The following is a 22,446-nucleotide window of genomic DNA, read 5'->3' as shown; positions in this document are numbered from 1 at the left end:
AGTTCAGGGCACATCGGAGGCAGTATTGTCCCAAAGTCTCAAAGGCGAGATGACACAGGCACCACTGCTTTGGAGATCCCCCTCAGCTGTGTTTTGGGGGAACAAACAGTTGAATCTGATTTCCTATCTTTCTCTCCCACTCTATCTTTCCAAATTTATTTCTTCCTCCAGGAGAGCTTTCCTCCTTTTCTTAGGGAAAGTTAACACAACAACCTCCTTCCTCCCTATGCTATAGCTTGTAAAAGCAACTCTGTGATGGAGTCACCTGGGCCGGCTATTACTATTGGAGCTATGAGAAGACCAAGAACTAGGTTTCACTAGTGATAAAAAACACAATGGTTTAGTATAGCAAAATATTATTCCTGCTCTATCTCCCCCTAGTAGGTTGGCATCCCCACAAAGGACATTCATCTCTTGTGTATACCTTCTCTTTCCAGAAGGATAACTTCTCAGACTCTTTTACTCTCATCTCTTCAAGTTCAACTGGGAAAACTTCACACTGGGAAAATCCTCACTTTTCTTGAATAAAAGTTGGTACCTTTCCCCAGAATGCTGAGCTTCTAATCCTAGCTCCATCTTAATGCCTCCTGGCCACCCACTAGGAAACTTAGGCAAAACTGTAAGCAAAGCTTCCCCTAAAATGGCATAAAACTTTGATAAGTCTTCAAGAGAATTTACCACCCATGACTCTTACTGAAATAGTTAATAAAGGATGTAACTCAAGAACAAGAAATATGAATCCTGATGGAATGATTGAAATGTAAGCAACAATGAAAAGAACAGAAAATTTTAAATATGTTGGCAAAAACAATACACACAATGTTGTATGTTTTTAAAAATATAAAACTAAAGAATAAATTGATCAATAGTTTAAATAAATAAGTCAATGATTAGTTTGAAAAAAATTGTCAATGAACTATTGGCTACCATATGCAAAATTTTTACTAATTTGGCTTTTGATGTTAAATTCTGTTAATGTGTCTTTAACTATACTGAAGTTCCACACTTTTGTATAGAAAATCTGTCTACTTTCTCCTTTATCATTCTCTTTTTAAAAAAAATTGATATCTTGATTAGAAAGTCTCATTCATATTCTAAGGTTATAAGAATATTTATGTAATTTTGAGAAAGTCTCATTCATATTTTAAGGTTATAAGAATAGTTATGTAATTTTTAAGGACTTACATTGTTTCTTCTATTTACAAAAGAAATAGAGTAGTTAGAGTAGAAATCATAATTTTAAAGAATATGAGGCTAAAAGGAGAAGAGCTCTTATCATAAAACCCTGAAGCTCCCGATGAAGACTTTAATTTTACCCTGAGAGTTGACTGCAAGAGTACCAATTATTTCTTCTAGTACTGAGAAGGTGGTGTGCTTCCAGAGCACGGGAACAATCCCAGTCTTACTGCTCTGGTATTTTTAATTAAAGATTGAGAGCATCAAATATGACAGGACATTGTATTTTCTTTTTTCAGATATTTTAGATTGCATTTTTTAAGTGCTATAAAACAGTTTAAATGTGTAATGAAATTATTGGGTTGGAAAAAAGCCCCAATTTGATGACAGTTGACTGAAGCAAAAGGTTAATTTTATTAAAGGCTCATGTAGCTGTACCAAAAAAACCAAAACAACATAAAATAAAAATTTCCTTCCTATTTTCAGACCTATAGTATATTTTTTTCAGTGTGGACTGTAGGGCACTTTCGTATTTGTATTTATATATTGCAGCTAAACTAAAGTATAGGTTATAGGGGGAAAATACTTTCCAGATTCTCATGTGTCTCCTGATGTATTGTGTTTATACTGTGGGGCAGAAGAAACACAGCCTTTGAGGCCAGATGGTCCTGGATTAGGGTTGCCAGATTTAGCAAATAAAAATATAAGATGCCCAGTTATATCTGAATTTCAGACAAACAATGGATAATTTTTTTTAGTGTACATTCTATGCAATATTTTATCTGGCAACCTAATCCTGGATTGGATCCGAGCACCTCCTTTCCTGCTGTGTGACTTGAGAAGTTACCTAATCTCTCAGACTTTCAATCTCCACATTTTCAAACTAGGAAGTATAATCATTTTTCAAGTTTTGTAAGTCTTGGCATATATTTTGTATGCAAAAGACCTTAAACAATATCTAAAACATGATAGGTGCTTGAGAAATGTTAGATTCTTCCCCCTCTTCTGAGACTCTATTCATTCAGAGTCTATTCATGGAAATAGCTAGTTATCAATTTACAACCCTTCCTGTCAAAAAGTACATAAATCAGTAATGGATAAACTAATGAATTTGGATGCTGCCAGCCGAGATTTTAAGCCACTCTTTAATTAATTAATTCCTTGATGCCCATGTCACCCCTGCTATCACATAACAAGCATTAATAAAATAGATAATCAACAAGGACCTACTGTATAGCACAGGGAACTCTTCTCAATACTCTGTAATACTCTATATATGGGAAAAGAATCTAAAAAAGACTGGATATATGTACATGTATGACTGATTCACTTTGCTGTACAGCAGAAACTAACACAACATTTTAAATCAGCTATACTCCAATAGAAATTATTTAAAATTTTTTAGAAAATAAAAAATAAACAATCTTCTGGTCCTGAGAGCTAGGAGGGTGTATAGGGGCTAGATTAGAACAGTTGGATATTAAATTTTAAATATCCAAAATAGAAATGTTTTTTATTCCTTATCCCCATCTAATCATCTTCCAGATTTTCCAGTTTCAGTAAAAGGTGCAATCATTTATCCAGTGTTCAAGCCAAAACCCAGGATCCCAATCAAAATATAGGTGAGTTTTTCTACAGAAATGCAAAGAATCTAAAAAGACAATTTTGAAAAAAAAATTGAAAAAGAATAGAGTACACCTAGCATCCAGATCTTGGTTTCTAATACTATTCCATAATAAAAGAAACCAGGGTTTCTTGGGTAAATGACTAGTTCTTGAACTGGAGCTAGGAACATATTGGAAGAGCTTGAAAGCATCTCGTAGTGCTAAAAAGTAAGAAGTGTTAAAAAAAAAAAAAGCTACAGGAAACAAAACCAAGAAATCAACCCTACATCATTGGGTATTTATCAAAGTGACATAGACGCCAACAGAAAGAACTCCCAAGCTGGAACAAATTGAGCAATAAAATAAATAAGTAGTATTGGCTTATCACCCAAAATAAGAAATAAATATTCATGAGTTCATACGAATATAAATAAGTGATTAGGTAAGTAAATAATACAGGATAATAGACAAAGCTCCCTTGCAGAACAATTCCAAATAGTTTATGTAGATACTCTGCCCTCAAGGAGATGGAGCATAAGTCCCTGCTTCTTAGCTGTGGACTGCGTACAGTGACTCCGTTCCAAAAGCTACAGTACGGAAAGGGGGAGAAAAGAGTAATCTCACGGTGGTGAGACCTGACAAGCATTACCTCAACCAGGTGGTCAAGGTCAATATAAATGGTGATAAATTACGCTGGTACCATGTACCCTTGATATGATGTGATGAAAATGCCATTTTACCTCTGTGGTCATCACTTAACCTCTTCATGCCTCAGTATCTTTAAATGGGGCTAACAATAGTCACAACAGTCCTTACAGGATTGTTCTGAGAGTTAAATGAGTAAATAAATGTATGTGAAGTGATTAGAGTGTGCCTGGCACATAGTAAGCTCTAAATAAGGAATAGATCCTCTCTTTACCTATTAATTTTCTCTTTTCTTCAACACCCTCATTCAATAGTGATAGTGATAAATCCTACCACCTATAGTTCCAAAATATAAAACTTTCTCCATTTTTTTTTAACTCCTAGTATAAAAGGGCAAACAGCCCTTTAATTTATGGCTTTATATTTACTCCTGTCTCCCTTCTCCAATGAGTGGTTTTTGAAATGAATATGAATGAGTTTTGAATATGAATGAGTTCATTTTACACTCTTGCTAAAATCCTTCAGTGGTTTTCCTTGGCATCTCAAATGAAGTTCCAGACTTCTTATCATCATCAGTGAGGCCCCTCTCGAGAGCCTGTCTATGCACCTTCCGTCACTCCTCCCTTACCCCCTAGGCTCCAGCTATACGGGATGCTTTGACTTGTTTATTCTTGGAACTCAACTAGACTCCTTCATGCCTAGGGCTTCAGTGCCAGCTGCTCCCTCTGCCTAGAATACCTTTAAGCCAGATTTCTGAGTCACTGACTTATTTTTCAGCTCTCAATTTGAAATGCTGCCTTTTCAAACAATATTTCCTGGAAAACACAAATTTAAAGGAGTTGTCCATGTGCAGTTGGCATCTACCATATTACCTTTCTACATATTCTTTAGTTTGAAACAATCACAGAGAAAAGGTAGAAGTGTGGCACAAGGAAATTTTTCCCTGAACCACTTGAGAGTAAGCTGCTGACATGATGTCCCAATCACTCTTTACTATTTTAGTGGGTATTTCCTACCAGTATGGACATTCTCCTATATAGCTGCAAGACAACCAACAAAATCAGAAAATTAACATTAATACACTACTGCCATTTAATCATTTGGCTCTATTTATATTGTTCCAATAATATCTTTTATAACAGAAGGATCCAGTTCAAAATCATACATTGCATTGAGTTATCCACTGTCTCTTCAATCTGGAAGACTTCCTCAGTTTTCCCCTTAACTTTCATGACCATATTACAGGCCAGATATTTTGTAGAATGTGCCTCAATCTGAATTTGTCTGATATTTCCTTATGATTACATTCAGTTATGTGTCACTGGCAAACATATCACAGAAGTGATGCTGTATCCCTCTCATTGCTTCCTCCCCGGTGGCACGTAAGTTTGATTCCATCCTTTACTACATTACAGGTAATGTTCACTGTGATCACTTGATCAGGATGGTGTCTGCCAGGCTTCTCTACTATAAAGTCACTCATTCCCCTTTGCAATTTGAAAGCATTTTGTGGGGGAGGTACTGAAACTGTAAATATCATTTTCCTTGTCAAATTTCCCTTTTTTTCTTTTATTTATTTATATCTGGGTGAACTAATGGTTCCCTATTTTATTCAATATGTTTTAACCCATTGCTATCATGATTTATCTCGATGCTCAAGCTGCCCCAGATTTGGCTAGTGGGGGCCTCTCCAAGCTGACTTCTTTTTCCTTAGACATGTTTCAATCATCATTACAGTGTTTTCTTGCTTTCTGGCATGACAAGACATTCCAGGCTCATCATGAACTATCCCTTTCCTAGCCCTTGTATCAGACATCTTTTCAAGGAGCGCTGTTTTCCTTTTAGTGGAAAATTGTATTTAGAATTCAAGATCTCGGGCTCCAAGTATGCTCACTGTTATCAGAGTTTGGTGCTTGAGCCCTCTCAGTAGAAAGATCCAGAGAATAGATATTTTATATATCCTATAATATATTCTCTAGACCTCTCCACTGAGAGGTCAAACGTGTAATATATTTTTATATATTAATATATAATTGTATATTAATATATAATTATATTAGAAATGTTCATTATATATTATAAAATATATGTATTTTTATATACATTTATTTCTGTACCTATCTACATATATATTAAAAATTATACATTTTCCAATCCAACCATACAGGCAGGATTCAGTCTAGTTTTCTCATTTTCTGAATTTGTAGCTCCATTTTCCGACAGTGAGAAACCTGACTTCCACTGTCTTTAGTACATTTTCTCATATGATAAATCTCCCTGTATGTAACCAATCTTCGATCTCCCCCATCCCGCCCGGCCCCTGCAGGTGTTCTCCCCCTGCTCAGGCTCTGATGACCTGCAGCAGTGGCTTCATCCCCTCCTGATCCTCTCTCTGCAGTATCTAATAGTTTCAGGATTGAAATGTCCAGGAAGGGAAGAGAAAAGAAAGAGGTAGAGGAAGAAGAGGTCTGTTCCATATTCTTTATGGAAGTTACCACGGTATAATTTACTCTGTTTACTTTCTTTCTTTCTTTCTTTCTTTCTTTCTTTCTTTCTTTCTTTCTTTCTTTCTTTCTTTCTCTTTCTTTCTTTCTTTCTTTCTTTCTTTCTTTCTTTCTTTCTTTCTTTCTTTCTCTTTCCTTCTTTCTTTCTTTCTTTCTTTCTTTCTTTCTTTCTTTCTTTCTTTCTTTCTTTCTTTCTTTCTTTCTTTCTTTCTTTCTTTCTTTCTTTCTTTCCTTTCTCTCTCTCTCCCTCTCTTTCTTTCTTTCGTCCTCCTTCCTTCTTCTTTTCTTTTTGTATGTCTCTCCCAGCTAGAACATAAACTCTGCAATGTCAGGTACCTTTTCTGTTCTGTTACTGAAAAACTGGGACATTTGGGAGGCAAGCAGTGGATATTTGTTTCTTCTGCAAGGCACACATAGAGGATTAAAAAAACTTAAGTCTCTTATTTTTCTTTGAAGTTAGTTAGACTTAAGTCTCTATAACAACGCAGATAGCAATCAGTTTAATTGCAGATTTCACATCCAAACAGGTTGTTTTAGACTTATAAAGGCATACTTTTAAAATAATAATTTTGTCAACTTTGGAGTTATTGTCACCAGGATAAAGATATGTATACTTCTTGATGTTTAATAACTTATTACTTAAATTTTAGAAAATATCTTACCTATAACACTTCCCCCCAAAGTTAATTCAGTTGAATAGGCTAGTAAATAAGTCAATGGAATGCTTAGAAGTTAATTCAATGGAAAATTTACTTTGTACACTTAAGTCATGTAATTTCTTTAGGTTTTTGTCCTAATCCATGTAATATACATATTGCCATTTTGATGGGTTTGTAGCAGAGAAAAACTGGTTTAAATATAAATTATCTTCTATCTATGAGGGAGGTAAATAACGTGATTCATTATGTGAAGAGATTGGTTTATTTTTTCCCATTTCCTGATGTGATCACTTCCAGAGGGACAAGCTTTTGATTTGGAGACATTCTGCCTGCTACAGCATGTCCCATGTGACATGCTAGTTGCTAAAATAACTGTATTTTCCTGAAAATACCAAACTAAACAGGAGCCTGAATCATCAGTGTACAATTTGCTGGTATTATATTTATTGAAGTTTTCCTTAGTGTTTAAATAAACGCATAATGCCCAGATAATTCTGGATCCTTTCTCTGACCTCCCCTACTCTGGCTTTGATACTCAAAAGCACAATCACAGGGCAGTCAATTACACAAAGAGGTCAAAATATTTTATAAGTTAGAACTCACATAATATCTCAGGTTCTGCTAATTAAGGGATATGCAATCATTTGATCTAGATTGGACATATCTTTGCAATCTCTCTGCATACAAATTTGCTAAGCAAAGTTGCAGAAGAAATTGGATTGCAGGATATCCAAGTGGTTAAACTGCTTTTCAGAGCCTTAACCTCTTTTTGTGAACAAATTCATTTCTCTAATAAAAATCAAATCATTTTGGAGCAAAACTTCAAAACATTGTCTCCTTACTTTGAAATATCTTATTAAAAATAGTATATTATCTATGTACACTGATAGCTACATATATGTATTCATTTGAAATTAATAAATCTGAAAGTCTTTTTTTCCTAGAGGTCATACATTTTCGAATTTAGACTCTTCATTTCATCAGTTAGCAAGTTTGTGTAATATAGCTTTTATTCAATGAAACAACTTAATAAGATAAATAGAATTTTATGTTTGGTGACTCTGTTCACGAAATTGATGAAACCACACATTGTTGATTGATTTCTATTAGTTAAATGCATACCTTACAATGGACTTCCCTGGTGGCACAATGGTTAAGAATCTGCCTGCCAGTTCAGGAGACACGGGTTTGATCCCTCATCCGGGAAGAGCCCACATGCCATGGAGCAACTAAGCCCATGCGCCACAACTACTGAACCTGTGCTCTAGAGCCCGCGAGGCACAACTACTGAAGCCCACGCGCTAGAGCCCTTGCTCCGCAACAAGAGGAGCCACTGCAATGAGAAGCCCGCGCACTGCAACGAAGAGTAGTCCCCACTCGCTGCAACTAGAGAAAGCCCGTGTGCAGCAACGAAGATCCAACGCAGCCAAAAATAAATATATTAAAAGGAAAAAAAAAAACATACCTTACAATTCTCAATTTCCTCTTGTAGCTTTTCTTGATTCCCTGAACATTTTTTATCAAGAATTTCAACTTTACTTTGAAACCACTGAAATACATTTCTGAATAGATTTGGGTTTAAGAGAATGCACAGTAACATTTTATTTTGAATTTTATTTAATTTATTTTTTTATACAGCAGTGTCTTATTAGTCATCAATTTTATACACATCAATGTATACATGTGAATCCCAATCGCCCAATCACAGTAACATTTTTGAAAAAGAAATATTGTTTTTGGCAACAAACATCTATCTAATGACAAAGAAATCTACCTGACTCAAAGATTTCCAATGTCTCCAGAGTTAAATGGCCAGAATTCAAGTTCAGCTCTGCCCCTTGTCTATAGTAAGACATGGGGCTAGCCAGAGAAAGCATCAGTTTCCTCATCAGAATTTTGGGGATTATAATAATATATGTATACTTGTTAGAACTGTCAGCAGATTAAGTCAGATGATCTCTGTAAGGAAATCAACATGGTGCTTGACACATGATAAGTGCTAATAAGTGTTATCTGCTATTATTTCTATTGTCATTATTATTATTTTTTTTTTTGCGGTACGCGGGCCTCTCACTGTTGTGGCCTCTCCCGTTGCGGAGCACAGGCTCCGGACGCGCAGGCCCAGCGGCCATGGCTCACGGGCCCAGCCGCTCCGCGGCATGTGGGATCTTCCCAGACCGGGGCACAAACCCGTGTCCCCTGCATCGGCAGGCGGACTCTCAACCACTGCGCCACCAGGGAAGCCCTATTGTCATTATTAAGTACATTGGAAAGAGAAACTCATTTAAAATATTCTTTCATATGTTGAATATAAATGTTTGGGACTCAGGCACTATAGATTTCATCAAGTGCTGTTTTTAGCTTCCTACAGATGTAAACTTTATCTCAGCACTTGGCGAGGCTTCTTTTGTGAAAGCTCGATGCCAGTTCCATAAGAAAATGAAGGTTTAAACCAAGTTAATTTTTGAGAGTGAAGCTTGACCCCTCCCTTAAATGACAAAGCTTTCTAGTTTAAATTAGTTTATTACACACCCCCAAGTCTTAGTCAAAAAGGCATATTTGAACAGCAGTTGACATTTTCTCGATGACTCATGCTGCTCACTACGAGGTAAAGTGCTGCAATCCAGCATTGCCCTTGGGGAATGTTGGAATACTTGGGCAGATTTGTCCTGGGCAACTGTGATTTTTCTGTTTGATGTTTCTTTGGCCTCTTTGTTCACTGTCAGTTGTCACTCTATGCCTTTAACAGTTCTGACCTTGTCTCATTTCTAAGAGAGCATTTGGACTGAGACCAGGTTACCAAGTGAAAGGAAATGCCTGAGCAAGCAGAACACGTGACAAGTATATATACAAGGGTAAACCAGTTGGACTGAGGTGGCTGCTCTGCTCCCTGTGGAGATTCTGAGCTGGGAGTTTTGAGATTGCTGAAATTCTATCAACAGGCTAAATGAGACAGTTTACAATTAAATCAGGAGGTCTTGGGTGAACATAAATAGGTTCTATTGAGGAATGTTTCATTTAGTGGGGAGACTGAGAATGCCACCGATTCCACTCTCAGTGGCACGAAATAAAAATGAGTCATTCTTGTTGCATAATCAGTTTGACTCCTGAGTCACACCAGTTCTCCAGAAGCAGCTTCACCTGCTTTCCTACAGATAGGGATCGAATTGTTACTTTAATTACATTTACAGTGCCTGCATTTTGGCTTACACTATGCAGTCTGATGCAGAAATTAGTTAATTTGAATCTCCTTTTTAATTTTCTCTTGATAAAGGAACTTCTTGTATGGTTTTACTAATTAGACTCTTTGTCACTTGAAATCATTCCATATTGAAATCTGTCATCTTTCAACTTTGGAACTTTTTTATTGGATGTACAATTTTATACTAAGTCTCATATTTTAACTTCTTTATGGTAACAAAAATTTGAAAGTATACTATCCTTGGTTTATCTGCATTACTCAACCATATCATCTACCTATTATCACATCTGTTATTTTTGTAAACAAGATGTTATTATTTAGTTGATTCAATATTTCTATTTATTTCAATGATCTCAGAGCCTAATTAGTTAGTTACTTAAACAAACATCCATTAGGGTCTTTTTGTTTATCATTTTGTGTATTACTAGTGGCTAGCAGAATGCCTGGTATATATTAGATGCTCAATAAAAGTTCATCATGAATAAATAAAGAAATACATGTTGATACCAGGCCTAGTGTTACCTTTGTTGTGACACTGTGAAGAACTTGATGAAAACGCTTTTGTTGTTGTTGTTTTAGGTGGTGTATTTTTACTAATCCATCAGCTTATTCACTTGTTTTTTGTCATTTAGTTGAAGTTTTGCAGGATATGATTTTGTCAGTACAGAAGAATGCAGAAAGAGGGTAGGTCCATCAGTTCCGTCATTGTATGCCTGGCAACTCACTAGGTATCAGATACACAGTAGATGCTCAGTAAGTATTTTTTGACTCAGTGAATGAATTCAGAAAGCTCATAATAGGATGATGAATAAAGAAGTAGAATTCTAATTTATTTGCTTGTGGTGAGAGCTATGGGCAGAACATTCCCTTGAATACTTGTCCCAATCACAAGTTCATTATCTTCTTGTGAACAATTCCATGTGAGAAGACAAAGACCAACTATAATTGTCTTCAGAATTGGGAGATGACTATGAAATACCCCTTAACTACAGTGGGCTTCTTAAGTCGTATGGAAGCAACACATGTCTTCACCCACAGCCCCAGTCATTGAAACTGTATCAATCCATGACTCAAAACATACCATCCATTCAAGAGCCCAGTCATTTCTGCTAGTGTTTCATGTGTTAAAGATATTCCATTGATGACTGTATCACCTTCGATAACCACATGACCTTTGAAAACCATATAATTTGTTCAATTATGAAAACCACCGTTTTTAAGACCACTCTGGTGTTATCCACAATATGTCAGTCTTATAGCTTACACTTCTGACAGCAAAATCATTACTTTTAAGTTACAGAAGTCCTCAATGTCTTTCTTATTCACTCATTGGAAAAATGACTAACAAAGCTATAGACTTGTAAAAATGATAGATTTTTAAATGAACCATACTTTTGTTGCTTGTTACTTTCCATCCCAACTCAAAATGTTAAGACCAACATCTGATTCTAGTCTACATGTCTATGGTTCCTTCTGCACAATCATGTTGCTTAAAACCACTTTTATTAGATCATAAGGGATGGTGGAGAGAAAATATGTATAAATAACATATAGAGAGAGTACATGAGGGTAGGACAAAGTACTATCAATAAAACAGATCGTAGGAGAGGCAGTGGGAAAAGGCTGTGGAAAGAGGCTTTACTCAACAAATATTTATTGAGCACTTACTATGCATAGGCATAATTACTTGTGGTGTGCATTGCGTAATGGATCCCACATCCTAATCTTTAGAACCTATGAATGTTACCTTACATGACCAAAGAAAAAGGTCTTTGTAGATGTGATTTAGTTAAGGATTCTGAGATCAGGAGATTATCCTGGATTACCCTGATGGGTCCAATGTAATCACAAGTGTCCCTATAAAAGAGAGACAGAGGGAGATTTGACACACATAGAGAAGGAATGTGAAGACAGAGCAGAGAGAGATTTGAAGACGTTGGCCTAGGAGATTGTGGTAATACATCCACACACCAAGGAACGTGGGCAGCCATTCCTTAAAGAAAACTGGAAGAGACGAGAAAGATTCTCCCCTAGAGCTTCCAGGAGAAGCACAGCCCTGGCAACTTGATTTCAACCCAGCGATACTGATTTCACACTCTGCTTCCAGAACCATGAGCTAATAAATTCCTGTTGTTTTAAGCCACGAAGCTTGTGGCAATTTGTAACAGAAGCGTCGGGAAACTTGTACAATGCCTGAAGTTATAGCAGTAAAGAAAAACAGTAAAGAACACAGTAAAGAAAAACAGTCAAGAAAAACAGACACGAGTCTGGCTCCTCACTTACTTCATGTATGATTCCAAAAAGTAGGGTAGAAATTTACACCTCCTACTCACCTATTATGTTGCAGGCATTAGGCACATTCTTTACATCATTTCGACCTTCACAGCTCCATTGTTTTTGCCTGACCAGCATTCACATTTTTACTAATAGCTTTTATAGCGCTGTCAATAGTATGATTGGCTAATAATAATAATAATAGCATTTGCCTCAGATGACATATATTTTCCAGTTTTTTGTTCTTATCCAAAGTAGCTATACTTAGCAGGTTTCTTATTTTAACCTGTAAACTTAGGTTGCCTTAAGTCTACCAGCTACTCTGTCTGGAATGAATATTAGGGAAAATGTGAAGAACACACCCTAGCCTTCACAAGAAGAAATTATTCTTATTTGCCACCATCTGACCAACAGTTACTTATCTCTAAATGCTCAGGAATAAGCAGGAAGTCATTTCCCTGAAGAGTAATCCACGGATCCTGGGGGTTAGGAAGGGATGGGGTAAAGGGGTAAAACACCAAGGCTGGTAGGTAGCACATACTTTCATCCACTCCTATGCCCATCCCGGCCTCAGTGTTGCTCTGATATTTCTCCTGAGGACATCAGCCCCAGTGGTGGTTGCCGTAGAATTGTGAGGCCAGGAGGCTAGCAATGATTGTCCTAAGGGAGCACAGTGGGCAAGGGAAAGAGCAGAACTTAATTTGATTATCCCTCTCTCCGCCGCTGACAGCTGCCTTTAACCCTTGACCGAAGACTCACCGTCTCCCGGCTCCACCAACACACACTCATTCCAGCTTCCTGACAGTTTCCTCTCGTATTTGTTGCTTGTTATGTCTTGGAATCTGTATTTAGTTCATACGATGAGAGCTACAGAAGAGAGGGCTCCATCGCCATCTCTCTGGGGTGGAGTTGGACTGTACATCATGGGCGCCCAGCTGTCCCGTTACTATGAAACCTGCTGGACTCACTGTCAGTTTTGTTTCTTACCAAATAGCTAAGACGGATCCAGCTCCTTAGGGACCTGAAGGCTTCGGGAACCATTCGACCATTTCTTTGCCATCTGTGTATAACCTGAGATTCTTCCCCTTACTCTCCACTGACTCTGGAAAGCTGGGAGGAAGCATTAACTCTAGTACCTTTTCCTCTTAACTTTTATATCTGGTTTGCTGTATTCTCTATGTAAATGCCAACATGGTTAGAGGAAAAGGAACTTTCCTTTCATTCCATCTTCAAAGCTCCGAAATTAGTCTTAACCAAATTGAAGCACCTGGACAAGGGGATGAGTACAATATTAGAGGCAAGCCAAATAGATTCTCCTGAAAATGTGAACTTTGGGTAAAATCTCATAAATTCTGAGAAAACATTGGAATTGGTTGATTTCAAAGACAGTGCTCCGGTTTGCTTTAGTTCCAGTCTTCAATTTTAGTATCTTCGTTACTTTGCTCAAGTTAGGCAAAGTCCATTTGTTTTGCTTATCACCCCAAACCTTAATCAATTCACCTAACTTGCAGATTATTAGGAAAAATTAAATAAGATAAAGTATGCAAAGCATTGCGCACAGTGCCTGGCTCAAGGATTTGATGGATGTAAACTTCATATTAGTAAGGCTGAGGGTGAAGATCAAATCAAAATGATACATACAGGCGCTTTGTGAAAGTTATAAATGCCCGCTATTAAAAGTTTATTATCATTCTTACCCTGAGAAGGACAATTCAACATATGCAGATTATAAATTCCTTTTACTTGAATTCATGTTGTTTTTTTTTTTATTATTAGTTTATTTTTTTTGGCTGCCTTGGGTCTTTTTTGCTGCGCGTGGGCTTTCTCCAGTTGCAGCGAGCTGGGGCTACTCTTCATTGCCGTGCGCGGGCTTCTCATTGCCATGGCTTCTCTTCTTGTGGAGCACGGGCTCTAGGAGCACAGGCTTCAGTAGTTGTGGCTCACAGGCTCAGTAGTTGCGGCTCGTGGGCTCTAAGGCGCAGGCTCAGTAGTTGTGGCGTATGGGCTTAGTTGCTCCACGGCATGTGGGATCTGCCCGGACCAGGGCTCAAACTCGTGTCCCCAGCGTTGGCAGGCGGATTCTTAACCACTGCACCACCAGGGAAGTCCCTGAATTCAAGTTTTTTAAAGGTCCAGTCTTGTGCTGTTCATGCCACTACACTAGAACTTATTGTACTTGTCCTTTCTCTTTAGATAAACAATGGTAATATGTCCAAATTAATCCAGTTGGAATTAATGAACTTAGCCTATTGGAAAAATAACATACTTTAGGTACATTTCTGAAGACTCCATCTCAACATTAAACATTTCCTTAAGAAATTAATAAAATCTGCTGATGGTTTGTCTCATCTGACCATCTGGGTTTCCACACTAATTGCTGCAGATGAGTCACTCTTTCTGTTGAATTTTTAAGTTCAGGTAGAAACAGCATTTTGTTCTTTATCATTCATGCTTCAGTTCACACTCACTCACAAAAGAGAATTCAAACAAACAGATTAAGAAAAATTAGTAGGAGCATAATCCCAGGGTATTTCCATATGCTTTCATTAGAAAGTAGGTTTAGGCCTTAAAAGTTAAATATTTCTAGATAAACTTAATTAACAAACAAATACAACCTTTAAGTAGAAGAAATAGAATTCCAGGTCTGCACCTCCTGGTGTAGTCAGTGCATGGCTAAACTGTCTTCCTTGCCTAGATAGAGCAAGTGTGCCTATTCAATAAACCAATTAGCAATCATTTTATGAGTGTGTATTTTTTTGTGCTCAGCCACTGATATTGCTGTTACAGAGGTTACACAAAACATATAACCTCTCCATACAAAAGAAGTTAGAAATTTTAGAGTCATAGGACTTAGTTGACGATCCAGCTTTACTATCTATTAAATATTGTATCTAAATTTCCTCAGCTGAAAATTAAGGAGACTGATGGGTTTATGGACCATTCGAGGGGATGCTGCAATCAAATATAGCCTATGAGAATGCTTGATAAACATCTAGAAAATATTTATTATAATTACATGGAGATACAGGGATCGGGGCGCTTATATGTTAACTAGGAAGGCATTATCAAATAAAAGGTAACTTTACCATCAAGTGCAAAGTTAGTAGTATAGATTACTTTTGGAAACATTCACCACTTGGACCAGAATTTCATGGAGTCAGTGAAATTTTAAATGATATTTTTCCTATCTTCATAAATATCACCACCTTGGAGTCATATTTCATACTTGTATCTGATTCATCAGAAAATCTTGTTGGCTTTCCTTTCAAAACAAACCTCAAGTCTGTCCACATTTTCCCACCTCCACTGTTAAGACACTAGTCCAAGCCTCCATCATCTAGCACCTGGCAAAGTGCAGAAGTTCCCTAACTGCTCCATCTCCATTACTTTTGCACCTCTCTTAATTATTCTCACAACTGTCAGTGACTCTTAAAAATGTAAATCGTATAGTATCACTCTACTGTTCCCAACTCTCCAATAGCTTCCCATACATTTAGAATAAAATGAAAAAATGATTACTGAGGGCTAGAAAGCTCTCTATATCTATCTTTAGACATAAATATTATACCTAAAAACTTAAAGATTTAATAGAGAGTGAAGCTGAATCTTCAGCTAAGTTAAGTCTTGTGTCTGCCTCTGCAACCTCGCTTCTCACTCCTCTTGCCTCATTCACTGGCTCCAGTTTCTTCCTCATCAGATGCAAGTTCCTGAAATCTCGAAGTCTTTGCACTGGCTATGCTCCCTAACTGGAATGTTGAGTTTTACTTCATACCAAATATAAAAACACACATACAAAAAGTAATTCCAGGTAAATTGTGAAAGGCAAAACAATTTTCAAAAGGGAAAACAATGAACAGTTTAGAAAGCAATATAATACCTTCATCATTTTGGGGAAGAAAAAAATGTATGAGATAGGACACACATAAAACACTAACTATAAAGGAAAAGATTACAAATTGGAGTACATTTAAATAAAGAACTTGTGTTCCTCCATAGAGATAAGAGAGTAAAAACAATACATCTTGAAGCTGTATACTTTTTTTTTTTAACATCTTTATTGGGGTATAATTGCTTTACAATGATGTGTTAGTTTCTGCTTTATAACAAAGTGAATCAGTTATACATATACATATGTTCCCGAAGCTGTATACTTTTGTGTGCCTCTCTACACAAATGTTTTATTTTACATACTTTCACACATAAAGGTTACAAACTTAGGAAGTGTGACACATGAGCCCCAGAGGTCTGGGCAGTGAAGGGAGCCATGGTAGAGAGAGCGCAGGACCTCTAATGCTGCCTAAAGTGGAAGGGAAATGCATGGTGGAGGTCCCCGAAGGAAGATGTGATGGGAGGGCAGAGAATGTAGTGAGAAGCCGGAAATTGGGCCTCATCTCTGCAGTACCTGGCAACTGTCCTAAAAGACACATTCCTGTCTAGCTTGTGTGTGAAAGGTTGTTTTGAAATAACTCAATCTCTTTATTCTTAGCATTCTCTTCAAGATGTGCTTCTTTCTGTAAAAGCTCATTACAAAAAGCTAAATCACCTTTAGATACAGTTTTACCTTTTTTCTACTGAATTAAATAGAACAAAATTACATTCTTATGAAATCCAATTAAAATACTAGATGATAATCCCACAAAGTGGATTTTACATGCCGGTTAATTAGTTCAGGTTTTATCATTTTCAATACATAGTAGAGAGAACAGCTAGTAGTTTAAGCATTAAATTAACAATGAAAACTATCCCTGACTCTCTGGTAAGCCGTGGCTAAGGAGAACTCAATATTTCACACCCATCAGGACTGTGCTCGAACGTATTACGAACCTGAATAGAAACGTTATACCATATATAGTTATTTTTCTTTCAAGTCAAGAATTTCAATTTGTTATTGTGGGAAATAAACTCATCATCATGTCTAATTATCTTGACTGAGCTTTAAAACAAATGCCATTCATTATTGTAAATATTTAGCCAGTAATTATTAAATAGATCCGCCCAGCATGACTATTCCAGCTGGAGGAGAACAGATTTCTTGCTGCTCATGTTACTGTATAAACTATCCTTTAAATAAGGATGAGGATGACAGAACTGATTATTTCTGCTCCTGGGATTCATTACATTCTCACAACACACTTGCCAGCTGAAGTCCATATAATGTCAGACAGAGCTCAAAGGAAGTTTTCCGATTATTTTCATCGTCTGAAGTTCCATTTTTCAGCACTAGATATGTGAAGCGGTCCACCTTTAGTATAAATCTGACTCATTTGCCAGGAATAGGGCTCCCGATGACTACACTGTAACTTTTCCTTGCCTTGATTCCTAATCACAATGTATATTTCACTGTGTTTAAAAATAATATTCAAGTGTAATTATGCATGCTGTTCTTGAAATACCTTCGTCTCTGCAATGTGCTTTTTTTTTTTTTTTTTTTGCGGTACGCGGGCCTCTCACTGTTGTGGCCTCTCCTGTTGCGGAGCACAGGCTCCGGACGCGCAGGCCCAGCGGCCATGGCTCACGGGCCCAGCCGCTCCGCGGCATGTGGGATCTTCCCGGACCGGGGCACAAACCCTTGTCCCCTGCATCGGCAGGCGGACTCTCAACCACTGCGCCACCAGGGAAGCCCATTGTGCTTTTTAATATGCATTACTATATGTAAGGTTTTCCTAAAAGAAGTTACCAGAAGTCTAATTAGTATTAAAGCCATTTTATCCATCTGCCTATAATATACACCTCAGAGACTATTTCGAATATAAAGGGCCACACAATAATGAGGTTGGGGGCACAAGTCATTATTACTCTTACACTTCTCACATGAATTTCCAGTTCTGAAATACATACATGTTTATGGATTTTAAATAATTGTACACTGTTTTCTTTATTACTTAAAATCAACCGTAGTAGTTAGTGCACTTGTTGACTTTTTTCTCTTAGTGTTGATGTTTAATCGTTAAAGTGTCTGTGTTTCATTCAACTTTCCAAGGATTCTCCTTGTTATCCAAACTTAGGAAATGAAATTTTAATTGAGACCATGCCTCTCAAGGGGTAACCACTCTTTCCTCTCATGTGACACGTGACCACCCCAAGAAATATGAGTCAAATCTTCCCAGCATCTGATAATATTGTCAACACGTCTCCAGTTGATCGTTATTTCACGTTGTTCATTAAAAAATGGATGAAGAATAGACATAATTGCCACATAAAGTTAGCCTCTCACCACAGGGATAGGAGAAGCTTGATTTCCACCTCCATAGCCACCGTATAAGCTGCTACTCAGGTTGTGTTGTCCTGACCTATGGAAAAAGAGAAAGGGTAAGTGCTGGAGCACAACTCGTCACTCTAGCCCGGAAATCTCAAAGAAGACAGAAGTAAATGCCCAAGTGTGTATGATGCATCTCAGCGTTCAGAACACTAGAGTGTAGATACCCATTACGTCTTTAACATATAGCACCTGGCTAGATTCTGACATGGCTGGCATCGTAAGGAGACAAGACTGGCCTCTGAATAGTCATCTTGGTAGTAGGAAGAGTGGAATAAGAAAACAGGATGGGGTATGCTGATAAGGCTGAAGGACTAATGTTTCCATACTACCCCCAGAGAATTTCATGGAGGTGATCGAGTTGGTTCTGGGATCCAGGAGGGCTGGCCAATGCATCAAAGCCTGAGGTCTCTCCCCCTACCCTGGCTGAGCATGAAACTCCAGGCCTCCTCCGCTCAGGGCCGTTTGGTCTGAGTTAAGACACAGGACACCTAAAAGCAGCAAAGAGCCGCCAAGCTGCAGCTTTCCTGTTAGCGTGTATGTGACTCCACTGTGAAACATGAAATTGAAAGGGAGCTCCTTTGCGAACTCCTGCCCTCCGGTTCTTTAATACTTGGCTTTTCCAACTGTTCCTCCAGACAGACTGTGAGCTCTTGGCAGTAGGAGTTGTAAAGTCTTAGGGTTTAGCACAAGGTCAGTTAAAAGCACAAAGCATTTAGCAATTGTTTGAATGAATTACGAATTAGCGAATGGAATTTTAAAGAAAACTGATCATAATATTAAAATAAATATAATAGTAATATGAATGGATCAAGGAAGAAGGCAATTGATATTCAAGACATAATGAATCCATAAACACATAAAAACAGAGAAACAGTCAACTTTCTATTTTTAATATCTTCTATATTTAATAATCTTTGTAATAATTTATACTTTGCTATATTTAATAATCATTTTAATATTTAATAATTTTCTATATTTAATAATTTACCAAACATGAAAATACATAATAAATTAATATAAAAGACAGTACTTAGACTATTTGCAAAATGTTTTAGCAATAATACCCATAGTGAGGATGCAGTGAAAGATATCCTTATATATTATTAGGAGCAGTTTAATTAATAGAGCCCTTTAGAGGAGCAATATGATAATAAGAATCAAGAACAATTTAAACCAGCACTTGGAAATTAGACGGATGTTGACTCACATCTCAGCTCAACTGCTGATCAGCTGAGCGACGTTGAGCAAGTGCTTTACCCTTTGGGAGCCACCTATAAAATAAATAAAATGGGATGCCACTCTTTAGCTCACAGCTTTGTCATGACACCCAAATGTGACAGTGCATCTATAAAGCACCAACCACGACAATAACAGGTGTTCAATGAATGCCAGTACCTTTCCCTCATCCTCCTTTGTTCTCTCTCCACAACCAAGTGCGAATAATGCTGCTGATCACATTGTCCAGGGTAGCATGAATCTAACTATTGAAATGCTTTTCCTGAATTATTTTCCCCTAGCCATGGGAAGCATGTATTAACAGCTGCCAGGGAAGACAACTTGAAACCATGGAGGGTCACTTAGCACTTCCTGGAGCTGAGTGGTTTCCAAAGCAAAGTGGTCACAGTTATTGTACAGTCTGTAAACCATGAGGGAGGCAACAGAACAGCTCAAGTCATCTCTGTCACTTTGATGAGTTTTGCCATGGTCACAAGGTTCCATTCCTTAAAGAGTTTAAGGTCTCTGGCCAATCAGGTGTATCGCCTCATACTGCAAGGTGCATTGTGGATTTGCCCTTTTATTTATTTATTTATTGAAGGGGATGAGTAGAGGGTTTACTCTACCCCCATTTAGTAGTAATCATTGACCTGTGTCAATCCACTAAGTGAGGTTTGCTTCTCCATAGCTTTAACACACACGTCCCAATCACCCTGAAAAGAAATCCTGAACTAATTAGCAGTCGTTCCTTATTCCCCTTTCCCCCCAGCTCCTGACAATCAGTATCTATTTTATGTTTTTATTTTTTCCTATTCTGGACATTTCATATAAATATAATCATACAATATGTAGCATTTTTTGTCTGGCTTCTTTTACTTAGCATAATCTTTTCAAGGTTCATCCATGTTGTAGCATGTATCAGTAATTCATTATATTTTTGGCCGAGTAATATCCCCATGTACAGATATAGCACATTTTGTTTATCCAGTCATCAGTAATGAATATTTGAGTTGTTTCTATGTTTTGGCTATGTGAATAATGCTGCTACACACATTTATGTTAAGTTTTTATGCCAACATATCTTTTCAATTCTCTTGGGTATGTACTTAGGTGTGGAATTGCTGGGCCATGTGGTAATTCTACATTTAACCATTTGAGGAACTGCTTGACTGTTTTCCAAAGCAGCTGTACCATTTAACTTTCCCACTACTCAGGCAAGAGGGCTCCAGTTTCTCTCATCCTCACTAAAACTTGGTATTGACCATCTTTTTGATGATAGCCATTCTTGTGGATTTGAAATAGTATCTCATATGGTTTTGATTTACACTTCCCTAATGTCCAAAGATGGTGAGCATGTTTTCACATGCATATTGACCATTTGTATATATTCTTAGGCAAAAAGTCTATTCAAATCCTCTGCCCATATTTAACTGAATTGTTTGTCTTTTTTATTTTTGAGCTGTAAACATTCCTTATATATTTTGGATTCTAGACCATTATCGTGTATATGATTTGCAACTATTCTTTCCTCTTCTGTTTATGGGTAGTCTTTTCACTTTCTTGACAGCATTGTTTGAAGCACAAAATTTTAAATTTTGGTGATGTTCAGTTTTTTTTTGTTTAGATTCTAAGTGTACTACCTAAGAAATCATTGCCGAATATAAGATCATGAAAGTCTACTCCTATGTTTTCTTCTAAAAGTTAATAATTATAGCTCTCACATTTAGGTTTTTGATCCATTTTAAGTTAATTTTTGGATGGTTACAAGGTCGCATCCCTTGTACAGCTTCATTGTTTTGCATATCCAGTTGTCCCAGCACTATTTGCTGAAAAGACTGTGCTTTCCCCCATTTAACTGTTTTGGCACCCTTGTTAAAAATCAGTTGCCCAGGGCTTCCCTGGTGGCGCAGTGGTTGAGAGTCCACCTGCCGATGCAGGGGACGCGGGGTTCGTGCCCCGGTCCGGGAAGATCCCACATGCCGCGGAGCGGCTGGGCCCATGAGCCATGGCCGCTGAGCCTGCGCGTCCGGAGCCTGTGCTCCGCAGCGGGAGAGGCCACAACAGTGAGAGGCCCGCGTACCGCAAAAAAAAAAAAAAAAAAAAAAAAAAAAAATCAGTTGCCCATAAATGTACAGGTTTATTTCTGATCTCAATTCTACTCTATTTATCTAGGTGTGTATCCTTATGCTAGTACCAAGGTCTTGATTACAGTAGCTTTGTAATAAGTTTTGAAATTGGGAAGAGTGAGTTCTACAAATTTGTTATTCTTTTTCAAGATTATTTGGCTATTCTGAGTCCTTTGCACTTCAGTATGAATTTTAGGAATAGTTTATCCTAAATGGCAACTAGGATTTTGATAGTGATTGCACTGAATCAGTAGATCAATTTGTGGATTATTGCCATCTTAACAATATTAAGTCTTCCAATCTAAGAACATGAGATAGCTTTCCTTTTATTTAAGGCTTTTAAAATTTCTTTCAGTGATGTTTTGTAGTTTTCAGTGTACAAATCTGGCATTTGTCTTATTAAATATGTTCCTAAAGTATTTTAATATTTTGATGTTATTCTGAATGAAATTTTCCCTTAATTTCATTTTGAGATTGTTCATTGCTAACATATAAATGTATAAAAATACAATTGATTTTTGTATATTGATCTTGTATCCTGCAACCTTGATGAACACATGTATTACCTCTAATAGCTTGTTGCTGTTGACGGTGCTTAGCCTTTTCTATATAGGAGATCATGCCCTCTGTAATTAGAGATAGTTTTCCTTCCTCCTTTCCAATCTGGATATCTTTGCTTTCTTTCTTTTTTTATATACCTAATTGCCCTGGCTAGAATCTCCAGTACAATATTGAATAAAAATGGTGAGAGTGGACATCCTGTCCTGTCCCTAATCTTAGAG

General features: G+C 37.3%; 2 long non-coding RNA genes across 3 annotated transcripts in view; one reads left to right on the top strand and one right to left on the bottom strand.

Moving 5' to 3' along the window:
* LOC137224683 (uncharacterized) overlaps nt 1–22,446 on the top strand; it is a 141,634-nt gene that overhangs the window by 84,137 nt on the left and 35,051 nt on the right. The window lies entirely within an intron of this gene.
* The window catches only part of LOC137224680 (uncharacterized), a 307,310-nt gene continuing 300,986 nt past the window's right edge, over nt 16,123–22,446 (bottom strand). The window contains exon 5 of the long non-coding RNA XR_010943431.1: nt 16,123–18,354. This is a non-coding gene — a long non-coding RNA (uncharacterized lncRNA). The remainder of the gene's footprint in view (nt 18,355–22,446) is intronic.

The sequence above is a fragment of the Pseudorca crassidens genome, chromosome 5, assembly GCF_039906515.1.
Source record: "Pseudorca crassidens isolate mPseCra1 chromosome 5, mPseCra1.hap1, whole genome shotgun sequence".
NCBI lineage: Eukaryota > Metazoa > Chordata > Mammalia > Artiodactyla > Delphinidae > Pseudorca > Pseudorca crassidens.
Note: the sequence above shows the minus strand (reverse complement) of the source record. Positions and strands in the feature narration are given on the sequence as shown.